This window comes from Octopus sinensis, linkage group LG24, assembly GCF_006345805.1.
Source record: "Octopus sinensis linkage group LG24, ASM634580v1, whole genome shotgun sequence".
NCBI classification, from domain to species: Eukaryota; Metazoa; Mollusca; class Cephalopoda; order Octopoda; family Octopodidae; genus Octopus; species Octopus sinensis.
This window is the reverse complement of record NC_043020.1, coordinates 21927327-21941238: the sequence shown is the minus strand read 5'-3', so window position 1 is coordinate 21941238 and position 13912 is coordinate 21927327. Positions and strand designations below refer to the sequence as shown.

The 13912-nt window shown below is 43.2% G+C and overlaps 1 long non-coding RNA gene across 1 annotated transcript; it reads right to left on the bottom strand.

The window, feature by feature from the left end:
• Positions 1-2790: 2790 nt before the first annotated feature.
• LOC118767698 lies at positions 2791-13679 on the bottom strand. Its single transcript, XR_005003613.1, has 3 exons — positions 13669-13679; positions 9847-9854; positions 2791-2874 (listed from the first exon to the last, which is right to left on the bottom strand). It is a non-coding gene; the product is annotated as an uncharacterized LOC118767698 (long non-coding RNA).
• Positions 13680-13912: the final 233 nt, after the last annotated feature.

Below are 13912 nucleotides of genomic sequence, written 5' to 3'. Positions count from 1 at the left end.
TGGAACAATAATCTGTAGCATATCTGCTATCCTCACTGTTTGAGAGACACATTAGGAATGATCCCGTTTGAGATTACAACCATCTTTGGGCTAGTTTGACCCTGTTGTGTCCACTGCTCTGATTGGTTCGTCTCTCGACTTATTTCGCGCCAGTGTGTAAGCCAACCAATCACGGCCATTAGATAAGGTCTCGTGACACTGTGTTTCAGATGCCCTGTTTTGAGCCACTTTAACCCTTTAAATAGGCCAGCTTTCACTATTCTACGTCTTTCGGCTTCAGACCTTTTAAGGTCTAGTCACTGACCACAGAGCTACTCAGCTATGTTCCAATTCCAGCGACAGACGACCAGCCTGCCAGCCATGCTCCTGTTTCAGCCATGACGACGCTAATGTACACCCGCAACGTAGGTCTTCTCCATCTCCGGCGCTGTCATCACCATCGTTGTCTCCATTTTCGTCGACTTTAACACGTACACATCAACCCCGACATTCGTACAGGTTTAACTCCACGCTGTTTGTGTGAATCATTCACCGAGGAAAAACAGTTAGTCTACCTGAAAGAACTTTCTATATCAAGAGACTCGGCTCGGCATTGAAGCCCCAACCGCGGCACGACATGTGCCCCAACTGGCCTCTGCCTCGAGACCCCCAACATCTTGTTATAGAACTTACTTTTGTGTACTTCATGAACTGGTAAACTAACTCTATCTTAACTCAATATGGTGAGACATTCATCTTATACTCTGTATTTCTGTTGTATATGCATACACCTTTATTTATACCTTCTGTCGCACACACGAACACACAGACACAAACACTTGTCGCACGCATCCAGACACAACGCTTCGCTAGCACTCACAACACTTTCACTTTGTACACTGTAAACCAGTGTAGGAAATATATGACCGTACGTAAGGAGTTGGTGACAAATGTCTCCTTTTGTACACCGCACGGTGGTCCCTAACATAATATGAAGCCATATACATGATATAGAATACAGTTTCAAAAGATATAAATGAGGACAACAAGCCGTTCTACTGTTTGAGAAAGAAGACTTTATTTACAATGTATGCATTTCAATACAAGGAACATTAGTCGAACTTTCCCATCAAATCTGCCGCCAAATATAAACAGCTAATAAAGGTGTAGCGGTCTCTGATATCCTCACTGTTTGAGAGACACGGCAGGAATGATCTCGTTTGAGATTACAATCACCTTTGGCCGAGTTGTTCCTGTTGTGACCACTGACCTGATTGGTTGACATGTGGGGCGATTTGTCTCTACTTATTCCGCCCCACTGGCCAAAGCCAACCAATCACGGCCTTTGGTTAAGGTCCCTTTTCTTATGCTCTGTTGAGCCACCTTACTTGTATATAAGGGAGTGTTCTCAGTATACTTGGGTCTTTGGTTCTAGTCCTTCTAAGGACTAACCTCTGACCACAGAGCTACTCAACATGTTCCAGTCACAGCGACAGACGATCAGCCACGACGACGCTAATGTACAACCGCAACAGAACGCCTTCTATCTCCGCCGCCGTCATCACCATCATTGTACCAACTTCATGTCGTCTCTACCATCGTCGCCATCACCATCGTCCACTTCAGACATGTACACACCAACTTCAAAGATCCACGCTGTTAGAGTGAATCCCTTTACCAAGTAGAAATAGTCCATCTGAAGAATTCTATATTAAGAGAACCAGCTCGGCGATTGAGACCACGACCGCGGCTCGACAACAATTCGCCCAACCGGTCTCCGCCCGAGACACATCTTGATATGGAACTCTTACACATCGTGTACCTTATGAACTGTAAGCCAATTTCCACCATTAACTCTATGCTCTGTATTTTCTATGTCACACGCATTCACCCTTATTGTATCTGTCACACACACGAACACACAGACACAAACACGTGTTGCATGCGCACATACACAACGCTTGCTAGCACTCACAACCCTCTAACCTTAACACCATTGTAAAGAAAATCTTATCTCTCAAACAGTGGAACGGCTCGTCGTCTTTCATCCATATTCTGTTGGCACTGCATTGTATAAATTGTATTTATGGCTTATCTTATTTCGTTGGGGATGCGACCGTGTGACTTACCTACGTCGCCAACCTCCACATACGGTCGTATTTCCTACAAAGGTATTAGGATAGAAGAAAACTTATGTACCGCTATAAACGCCAGCTTCTCTGAACATACATACATACATGCATACATATATACATGCATGGATACCAGAGGTGACTCCGGGTCATCAGCGTCACTCGGGTTCATTACAGATTTCGTCACTCGGGCTCATCACAGATTTCGCATAAGACACTCGAAGAATTTCACATTTTCCCGCTTTATTTATTGCCCCAAATGACTTTTCCTTTCTATCTAGCACTAAATTAAGGGTAAAAATAAAACAATCCTGCAAAACACAACTGATCTTTACTCACAGATGCACAGAATAACAGCAATCAAATAACGTCAGAGGAGTGCACAACAAACACTAGCGATCTGATTATCGCCTGTACTCTTGATAAGAGATACCTACCAGGCTCGTTCATATTAACCTGAGTTGCTGGGTAATTTTTCGTTCCTTTAAGAATATTTTAGAACGGAAACATTTCATAGATTGGAATTTAAATCCTAATCCCTATAGAAATTTATTGTTTGAAGACGATCATAGATAACAACTCGGGCTGTAACTTCTGAGCCCGAGTTAGGCGCGTATGAATGATGTTGATAGAATGTCTGCTACGAATGATATTTTTTTTAATACAGGGCAGCTCTAAGACGACCGCCAGACACTGAAGGAAAATAAATGAACTGCGACCAGGCTCAATAAAAAGAGCCCGAGTTATTGGCTGAATTTACATACTTGATGTCAGTGTTGATAGAATTTAAATCAGCCCTGCAAATACACGTTCACTTTACTAAATTTATTACTCGGGCTAAGCCTGAATAGCCCGAGCGCCGGAGTCGTCACTAATACGTACATACATACATACATACATACATACATACATACATACATACATACATACATACATACATACATACATGAACACATACATATATAACGGGAAGCTTTATGAAAATAGACAAAAGACGAAGGCAGGTTTACGGAAATAAACAAAAGACGAAGGCAGGTGGAATACAAACAAACAATTGTATTAGTATGGCGCTCAGGAAATATAAATAAGACAAGTCTTTAACGTTTCGAGCCTACGCTCTTCAACAGAAAGATACACAGAGAAAAAACACAGAAAGAAGGAGAGAAAAAAATATGCGTGCAGAGGCTAGCGAATCAACATGACGATCTGATTTCGGCCAGAAGTCAAAGATCAAACGTGAGACGCAAGAGCGAAATTAGGGGAGATAATAGGGTTGAATGACCTCGCTCCAACATAAGAGTGTGTGTGTATGAGAGAGTATTAGTGCGTATGAGAGGTCTGGACGTGTATATGTATATATGATGTGATGTGTAAAGTCGTATGGTGTAGTGTAGAGAGAGGAGATGAGTGAAGAGGGGGGAGGGGAAGGGGCAGAAGGAAGGAGAGGAGAAGAGGAGGGGAGAGAAGGGGGAGAAGGAAGGAGAGGAGAAGAGGAGGGGAGAGGAGGAGGGAGGATAGAGGGAGAGGGGAGAGAGAGAGAAGGGGAGTGAGGGAGCAGAGAGAAAGAGGGAAGGGGAAGAGAGAAGGAGGGAGTGAGAAAGAGGGAAGAAAGGAAGAGGAGTAGGGGTGAAAGGATGAAGGACTGAAGAGAAGTAGGGGTCGGGGGGAGGTTAGATGAGGAGGGGGAGAGGGGGGTTAGATGAGGAGGGGGGAGAGTTGAGACCAAATGGCGTATAAGAGCGAAGAGAGAAGATTAATTCCTGTTCACGGCGCAAACGGGAATCCGGATGGCCTCTGTGTAAGGACAAACCGAACACAGACAGGTGTTGCAAGGAGTGACCGGTGGAGCGGAAATGGCGTGAGACCGGTGTGTCGTTCGCAAGGCGGATGTCACGAAGATGTTCCGCGAACTGGTCAGCCAAGCGGCGTCCCGTTTGTCCGATGTACAGGGAATGGCAGAGAGAGCAAGAGACGCAATAGATAATATTGCTGGAGGTGCAGGTGAAGGAGTTGATGATGCGATAGGGTCGATGATGGGTGTCAGTGAGGAGGGTGGTGTTGGAGAGGTAAGGGCAAGTGCGGCAACGTGGGCGGGAGCAGGGGAACGAGCCAGGTTGGGAGGTAGGGTCAGGGAAGGAGCTATGGACCAAAAGGTCTCGAAGGTTATGGGCTCGTTTGAAAGAGGGGAGGGGTCGGTTAGGGAAGGGGTGTGAAGTGGACGGGTCGGACTGGAGATGACGGAAAGCTCGAAGAATGGTGCGTTGGAGAGGTAGGGTCGTGGGGTGGTAAGTGAGGGGAAAAGGGAGGCGGGAGACTACAGGGCGGGTTCGGGGAGAGAGAGCAGATACACGGTCCACGGAACGTGCTCTGGCAAGGGCGGTGTGGATAGTGGTGAGGGGGTATCCACGTAGGATGAAGTGGTGAGCCATACGTTGAGACTGAGTCTCAAAGTCATGGTCGTTACTACAGATCCTACGTAGACGGAGGAATTGGGAATAGGGGATGGAAAGCTTGGTGTGTTCTGGGTGGGAGGGAGAGAAGTTGAGGTATGAGTGTGAGTCTGTGTGTTTGTAGTGAATGGAGGTGGTAAGAGTGGAGTGAAGAATGCTAACCGAAATGTCGAGGAAGGAGACAGAGTGTTGGAGATAGTGGAAGTGAAGTGGAGGGCTGGATGGAAAGATTGAATGAAAGAAACATGCATACATACATACATGTATACATACAAACATGCATACATACAAACATGCATACATACATACATACATACATACATACATACATACATACATACATACATACATACATACATACATAGTTATCCAATTGATGTTTTAATTCCAGTGAAAGAGTTTTGTGGTTTGGAAACCGGCTCTTTAGCGGTGAGAAAGGTTAAAAATAAAATTAAAAGACAAATATATTTTCGTGTTTATTATTTCGTTTATTATTTCGTATTTATTTTCGTGTTTCGTGTTAATTAGCAGATTTAGCAGAAATGTTTCGAAACATCTGTTTGATCGTGTGTAAATTACATAGAGGGAGGGAGATTTGGTTGCTACATATTCAAACAGATCGGTGGTGGTTAAAGATAGAGAGAGAGAACGTGAATGAGAAAGTAATACAGAAAGATAGAAAGACTGGAAGACTGAGAAAAACAGACAGGCAGGTGTGAATATAAAAATGTCGCTTTTGTTTCACCCGAAGTATTTGCAAATAGTTGCTTTTTTTCACTTTAAATGATCGTGAAATTCATAGATAGCTCTGCAAAGTAAAGCCATTTTTAACATTCCAGGGTGGTGGCTGAGGTAACATCCATAAAGAAATGTGTGGGCGATGAGAACATTTGTATGTGTGAGAGAGAGTTTCAGTGTGTATGTTCCATGTTCCACTTCAACAATTTCTGGGTTAAACATTTTTGGCTTTATATGTTCTTTTTGTTATTGTTATTTTTTGTATTTTGGAAGAATATTTATTACGTATTGTGTTTTTTTTTCTTTTCGTGAAATTTGGCTTTGGTTGTGTGCGGAATATGATGTGGAGGAGTGAGAGAAACGAAGCGAAGGCTGGGGTAAGAAACATTAACCTAATGGAAACACTGATATAATAGGTGCAGTTTGAGTGGTTAAAAAACTCGCTTTGCAACCACGTGTTTCAGGTTCAGTCCTACTGAAGCACCTTGAGCAAATGTCTTCTACTATAGTCCCGGTCCTACCAATGCCTTCTCAGTATATTTGGTAGATAGAAATGAAAACTGAAAAGTAATGGGGTCGACCTGTTCAGCTAAAACCCAACAAAAGCTCTCTATCGAAGACATTAATTCAAACACAATCTCAACTCCCCACCCCCAATCCCTTTTATTACTAATACCAACACTTTGCTCATCATAGCAAACGGCCAACGATCGATCACGCAGAGGCTAACAAATCTCCCTAAACTCATTATACTGTTCTAGAAAAAAAAAATCGTCGGAGAGGCCACATTGGATAATGCAATTCCTAGAATATAATATGATAGGATGGCCAGAGCAGAAAAATTCGATCACAGTTCTACTCAACTGAGGCTGGTCCAGGTCTAAATAGCACAACAACGAATCAAGGAGGGAGCCTTTATGTTCCCACTCGTATAAAATTTCACGTCACAGTGATTAGTATGATGTGAAAATTGAGTCACGAGAATGAAGTTACGGTTAAATAAACCATATATTGTACATCATGCGTGGAGTACGTTTTTACTTATTCATCATCATGCCAAAATTAGTAGCCAAATTTCATTCAAATTACACCATACCATGTTCGGAAGCATAAGAAAAAACGTTATCACTAACAGAATTTGATCTCGAAAACTAGTAATGTAAATGAAACATATCAAGGTTATTCGGTTTTTAGAATGAGAACAATAACAAAAATTAACAATAACAGATAGGTTAGCCTCGGTTACATGCCATGAGTAAATACCCGGGAGAGACAGAAGGTATTCATAAAGTAAACTGTCAACAAAAGATCTTATCACGATGAGATAAGGAAAAATATTTCCTTTCAAATAAAAATGTGTGTGTGTGTGTGTGTGTGTGTGTGTGTGTGTGTGTGTGTGTGTGTGTGCGCGTGTGCGTGCGTGCGTGCGTGTGTGTGTGTACGTGCGTGTGCGTATGTGCGTGTAAGGTGATTTCTCCAGCTTTACAGATGACAGCCGTCTCCTTATGCTACCCCATTGTTAATAGCAGTTCTGACTTTCTGCTCATGACCTCTCAGGTGACTAATCGTTACAGATCTCAATGGTTTGAAGCATTAGTGATACAAAAGTTGTAAATTACTGTGCACTTCCAACTGGTTAGATTTGCACACGTCGTCACTCTTCCAATTCTACAAGACTTTCAAAAAATGGAATGACATATGAGGTCACCATGAAAAAGCAATTGTACATCGTTGGATTTTCTTGATAAATACTTGTATAACATGTGTGCCAATCTCTGAATCTCCGTGATTAGTGCCTAGAGACAGGCTGAAGCGAAATGACAGTAAAAAGCTAGTTTTAAATCAGTGTCCCATTCCTAGAAGTATGTTGTAACAACAGCTAAGGATCCCTCACTCCCAGTTATTTTACTGCATGCTCTGGCACCAACCAAAGGTATTTTTGTGTCCCACACTCAGATGGATTGCCATCACATTTGCTAGTTAACTCATAGCTGGTTCTCTCACAGATGCAACTATTCCAGGTAGGAGTGGACCTGGAATAGTAGCACCAGTAAGTTTGGGAAAGAGCCAGATGTTACACGCTACAAAGTCGGGTGAGTAGAGAGTCTGTCGAACAAGTGAGGTGTTGTTCTTGTCCAGGGAAGCTTGGATTATGCGGGCGGAATGAGCGGGCGCATTATCATGGTGAAATTGCCAATTCTTCCCCGCCCACATATCCAGCCGCTTTCGACGCACAACATCACGAATCTCATTGCACAAATCCTCCATTAAAATGGAATGCACTGACCCCGTGCTTATTCCCACTTTGTGAGCAATTTCCTAGATTGTTACAAGACGATCTTCCATGACTATTCACCGAACCTTAGCCGGCTCCTCGTTTCGGCTTGTAGACGACGCGGCCATTTTGAAGCAGTTGTACCACTCCTTCATCTGAGTTTTGCCCATGGCATCATCACCAAAGGCCTGCTGAGTCTTCTGGATGGTTTGAACATGAATATCACCAAGCTTGTCGCGTTCAATCAACTTGCGTGAAAACGAAAACCCGACGAGCGTGCACTAGACGTCTGTACTCTAGGCTTACGCCGGGAAATGACGCGGTCTATACCCGAGAATTTCCTGCATGTGCAGAAAGGATGGCGTCATTTCCCACCAAAGGATTTTACCCACACGGTATTAGTTTTGGCGGTAAAAATAAAGTCGGACTTTTTTTAATGTACCACGTATCTTACTGAATATTCGTTTTAACCACTTTATCCCCCATGCAAATTCATTTCTTTTATGCTTCTATTATTAATTAATCATATTTACCTTTATAATTGAAAAAAATGATACTATTGTAAATATTTCTAAATACAGATTTTGTTCAAACTTAGAAATTTTGTTTGCCATAAAAATAACGAAAGATGAATAACGGCATATCAGTTACAAATATTTGTCAAACAAATTTTATTATAAAATAATGTCATATTCTAATCATATGATTACTAATTAATTATTTTAATGGAATTTTCATTTCAAAATTATTTTAATATATACATATTTTAGTGCATAAACAGAATGATAAAATTAATTTGAAATCGCAAGAATCATAATTTCTTAATGCTTAATATTTTAGATGGAGTTTTCTCCAAAATATTCATCTCAATGAACTCTTTCATTTGAGTCCAAATAATATTTTTCGCTTAAAAAGACCAAAATATTTTGATTTCTTAAAATGATCATCTTTTTTCGTCACTTAAAGCCACACAACCAATTGTAGTTAATATTTTTTTCGCAATTGGCGGCGAGCTGGCAGAAACGTTAGTACGCCAGGTGAAATGCTTAGCAGTATTTCGTCTGCCGCTACGTTCTGAGTTCAAATTCCGCCGAGGTCGACTTTGCCTTTCATCCTTTCGAGGTCGATAAATTAAACACCCAGTTACGCACTGGGGTCGACATAATCGACTTAATCCTTTTGTCTGTCCTTGTTTGTCCTCTCTGTGTCTAGCCCCTTGTGGGTAGTAAAGAAATAGGCATTTCGTCTGTCTTTACGTTCTGAGTTCAAATTCCGCCGAGGTCGACTTTGCCTTTCATCCTTTCGTGGTCGATTAAATAAGTACCAGTTACGCACTGGGGTAGATCTAATCGACTGGCCACCGCCCCCAAAACTTTCGGGCCTTGTGCCTAAAGTAGATAATATTTTTTCACTATAGGCGGCGAGCTGGCAGAAACGTTAGCACGCCGGGCGAAATGTTTAGCGGTATTTCGTCTGCCGCTATGTTCTAAGTTCAAATTCTGCCGAGATCGACTTTGCCTTTCATCTTTTCAGGGTCGATTAAATAAGTACCAGTTATGCACTGGGGTCGATATAATCGACTTAATCCGTTTATCTGTCCTTGTTTATCCTCTCTGTGTTTAGCCCCTTGTGGGTAGTAAAGAAATAGGCATTTCGTCTGTCGTATGTCGTATGTCTTTATGTTCTGAGTTCAAATTCCGCCGAGGTCGACTTTGCCTTTCATTCTTTTGTGGTCGATAAATTAAGTACCAGTTGTGTACTGGGGTCGATCTAATCGACTGGGCTCCTCCCCCAGATTTCGAGTCTTGTGCCTGGAGTAGAAAAGAATATTTTTCAAAAGGTTTTCATCATACGATTCTGCTCATAGTAAACCGCGAACGCACAATATCGTCCCGTTCTCCACTTTGGGCACATGCCAGCTTCTTCTTACTGGGTCTTCTACTCTTACCCTCTCTAGGATCTCTTGCGTCATCTCCACCATCTTCTCCCTCACTCTATCTTCCCAGCTTGCCCCGTCCGCTCGTCTCTTCGAAGCCACCCCGTCAGACCTTGCCTTTCGCTGGCTGCACCACTGCCGTTAGCGGTAGCACACTGCTCTTCACTTTCTCCTTCCACGGAATTAGAATACCCTCCTTGATCCATCTCCACCTCTCCTCCAAACTCGCTCCTTTCAAGTTATGCTGATAACAGCTTTACTTGTTCCTCAGCGTCGGGGGCCGGGCTCTCCTTTTCAGCGCCACTCAACCTTCCACCACTGACCGTCGAACACCACCTGAAAATCTTTATCATCAATGGTATAAGCAGAACAATTCTACCCGAGGCTCTTCCCACTCTCTTGTTGCAGACGCACAGCGCATGATGCTCCTGCACCACCAAATGAAACCATGTCTTCACTAACAATGACACCTCCTAGGCGGTTGATCTCCACATGGTCGATGAAAATTACTCGCAGCCTTAGTGTTGTGCCCCGTACCACCATCTCCACTTCACTGCTACCCTTATTTCTAATTTGGCTGCTGTCGACCGCCCTAACACTACTCGTCTCTTTCCACTTTTTAATCACCTTTGGGGTCACATGAGACGTTGTACAATCTGTATCCACGAGGGCTTTGAACGCCTTTCCTCCAATCAAGATTTCAACTATAGGCAGCAACTGTACGAGAGCCTCTACTTGCTCACGAGGGAAGTTTGAGAGGTAGCAACTTCAACCGTGGTTTTTTTCCCTGGCTGTAGTTTCTAGCTATATGTTCTGTCTGCTTGCACCGGTAGCAAAATGGGTCTGAGCTTCGACTCCTTGCAGTCCCTTGCCATGTACGGTCCCTAGCACTTAAAATACCGGTCCATAAACAGTCGCGGCCGCTCCACTGTGACTTTTCTCTCCTCACTCTTCGTCGATCGTCGCATGACGCCGTGAGCTTCCATAGCTGCCATTGTCACTGCATTCCGCACGGTGTTTTGACGTCGACACACGGGCTTGAGCGACGAGTTCGCTCATCGACATCTCGTTGTCTGGTTCTCAGTAATCTGAACTAGTACTCCATTGTGTTTGCTGTCGGTCATGATGCAGAGTAGTACAATGACGGTCATTAAGCTGCTCCTCTAACATAAATCTCATCGACTTGAAGTGGTGCCGCTCATTAATTGGCCTATTGCTGTTGCCATTGTTGTTGCGACTGCTATTGTTGTTTTTATCGTTGCTAGAACTGCCGTTAATGTTGATGACCTTCATAATCTCGATGATTCTGATCATGATGGCTAAGATGACGACAATGATGACAGTGTCGGTGGTAATGATAATAATCGGTGATGATGTTTGTAATTATGGATCTTATGGTGATGGTGGTGGATGTGTTGGTGGCGGTAATGATGATGGTTATGATTGTGATTGTGGTGGTAGTAATGCTTGCTGATGGTGGTGGTGGTGGCGGTGGCACTAGTGGCGTTCGTAGTGATGGTGATTGTAGTGAAGGTGGTAGTGGTGTTGGTGATGATGATGGTGGTGATCTTGGTGGTGGTGGTAATGGTAAAGTTGGTGGTGATAGATGCACTATTATAATGCTGCATTCATTTGCTTTTGTTTTCATATCTTCATCCCTTTACCAATTGTTGTTCAGGTGAAAGAAAATTTTTACATGGATATAGCTTAACGTTCTGTGTTTGCAAGCCTCTCACCTCCTCCTCTTCCACCTCCTCCTCCTCACCGCCCCTCTTCCTCCGCCATCTCCTCCTCTTCTTCCTCCCGCGTCACCTTATCCACATAATCACTCCACCACCACCACCACCACCAACACCAACACCACCACCATCACTATCATCATGACCATATTGAACACTACCACCATCACACCACCACCACTACCACAACCACAAACCATCACTACTATCATCACCACCAGCACTACTCCCGCCATCACCACCACCTACCGCGACCACTACCACCACCACTCCCTCCACTACTAATTATAATACACTAGCAGTATCGCCCGGCGTTGCTCGGGTTTGTAAGGGAAATAACTATATAAGCATTTTTAGAGAGTTACTTCCCTTATAGATGCCAATTCGGGCTTTCTTAGCCATTTCTGTTTTGGTGTCTTCAAGCCATGAAGTCGTTGTTCTAAAAGAACGCTGGTCTCCTTGACAACGCATTACAACGTTGATTTCCTTAAACTCCCTTCCCCACAGCTTCAAGAGGGAGGGAAGAAGGGGGAGAAGCAAACACAGGTGCAGGTGTTTGAGCGTGGACGCCAACTCCGCCGCCATCGACACACGAAAAATTATGCATTAAAATGGAATAAAAAATGATGTTAAATTATTTTTAAAATCGTAGACTCATCGTAGACGCGCGCTAATAGCCAGACGAGCTCGATATTAATCACGACTATAAGATACCCGAATTTGGTTAAACTGCACCGCAAAATGTGGGAGGAGTTAGGAATCTAAATCGAAGGGGACAGACACTCACACAACTACAGTTTTATATATATAGATGTGTCCTTGGGGTATTATCAAGAGCAATCGACAAAAGAAGAAAACAAGAAAAAGGGAAAATGTTTGCTGCAAGACGTATAAAGCTTTAGTTACTGCTGTTTAGACCCCAGTTCACCTCTTACCATGCAGAGTTATGATCAAAGCATTCTAGCCATGACCAACCCGTCATATTTTATTCAGACATAATTGTTTCTATGACATATTTCTCTGTGCATCATTTGTGTGTGTGTGTGTGTTCGTGTACCTTTTATAAGGGTTCCAGGTTATGTGTGCATGCGCGCGTGTGTGTGTGTGTGTTTGTGTGTTTGTGTTTGTGTGTGTGTGTGTGTGTGTGTGTGTGTGTGTGTGTGTGTGTGTGTGTGTGTGTGTGTGAGCGTGCGTGCGTGCGCGTATGTGTGTATAGGAGTAAATGTAAGGATAAGCAAGTTAGACAAGTCGATATACAAAGAGTATTAAATACACTTAATACAAAATATGTATGCTTACATAGAAAATGTCTGACTTACACAGAGTAGACTAATTCTTGATATCATGTCTATTCTGTGTAAGTCGGGCCTTTTTCTATGTAAACATATGTGCATATTTTGTATTAAATGTATTTAATCTTCTTTGTATATCGACTTGCCTAACTTGTTTATCCTTACATTTAGGGAAGCTTGGGAGAGCTGGGTCATTTTTTACATTTCAATATGATACAGACTCTCTGTGCATAAGAAAGGATTCTTTACCAACTTGTAACATTTGTAGCATCGGTGGAATGCATCCGCTCTCTCTCTCTCTCTCTCTGAGATATGCAGTACAAATGATGTCGTACGCCATTTTGGGATGTTCATCTGCGCATGTGCAAGGATTAGTGTCTTCCGGTAGGCCTGCCGGAAGTCCCTTATGCGCATGCGCAGGAATCAGCAGCAGCTAGCCTTTGCCGCTATTCCTGCTGCCGAGAGCGACATACGGTCTTTAGTCCTCGGCCATGGACCACGGAGCATCCAGCGACAGACCAGCCAGTTCGAGAGAGACAGCCATGTTCCTGCGACAGCTAGCGACGACACCAACACCTTTACCATCACCGTCGCCTTAAGCTTATCGACTTCACCAACATGTCTACGTATACCAACACCAACATGCAACATCACAGGACTTTTCTCCATTGTCGCCTTAAGCTTATCGTCGCCCTTCAACTTCACGTCGTCTCCACCAACACCAATAAGTACACACCAACATTAACATCGTTCCAGGTTTAACTTCACGCTGTTGTGAATATTCACCAAGGTTAACAGCTCCAGTCTACCTACGAGAAAATTCTGTACCAAAGTAACACAGCATAGGATTGAAGCCTCAACCGCTTACTCGACATGAGTTTCAACCGGCTCTCCACTTTGTCACGAACCTCTCTGTTGCAGAACTAACTATGGTATGTCTTACGCCGAACTGGTATTTATCAACATCTTGTCTGAACATTCATCCAGTGTCCTGTTATAGACTCTTTCTATGCTCTGTATTATCTCACACACCTACACCTTATTTTGTACGCACACATTGTAAGTTTGACGGCCTGTCTTATTATGTACACACTTATATCGCTCACACGGACACACTCTGCTAGCACACATACACACACTTGTGACGCACACACAGACACACACTGTTGTCGCACTCATAGACAGACACTCTGCTCCTCACGAACACATCTCTAAATAAAGTCTTTTCTCTTATACATTATACGGTTGTGTTTTTCTCCTTATTCTTTCTTGCACTGGTATTCTTTTATTCCATGTATTTTGGTTTCTTTTGTAGGCAACCGTACGGCGTTTAAAAGGAGACATTTCGTCACCATCCCCTTTAGGTACGGT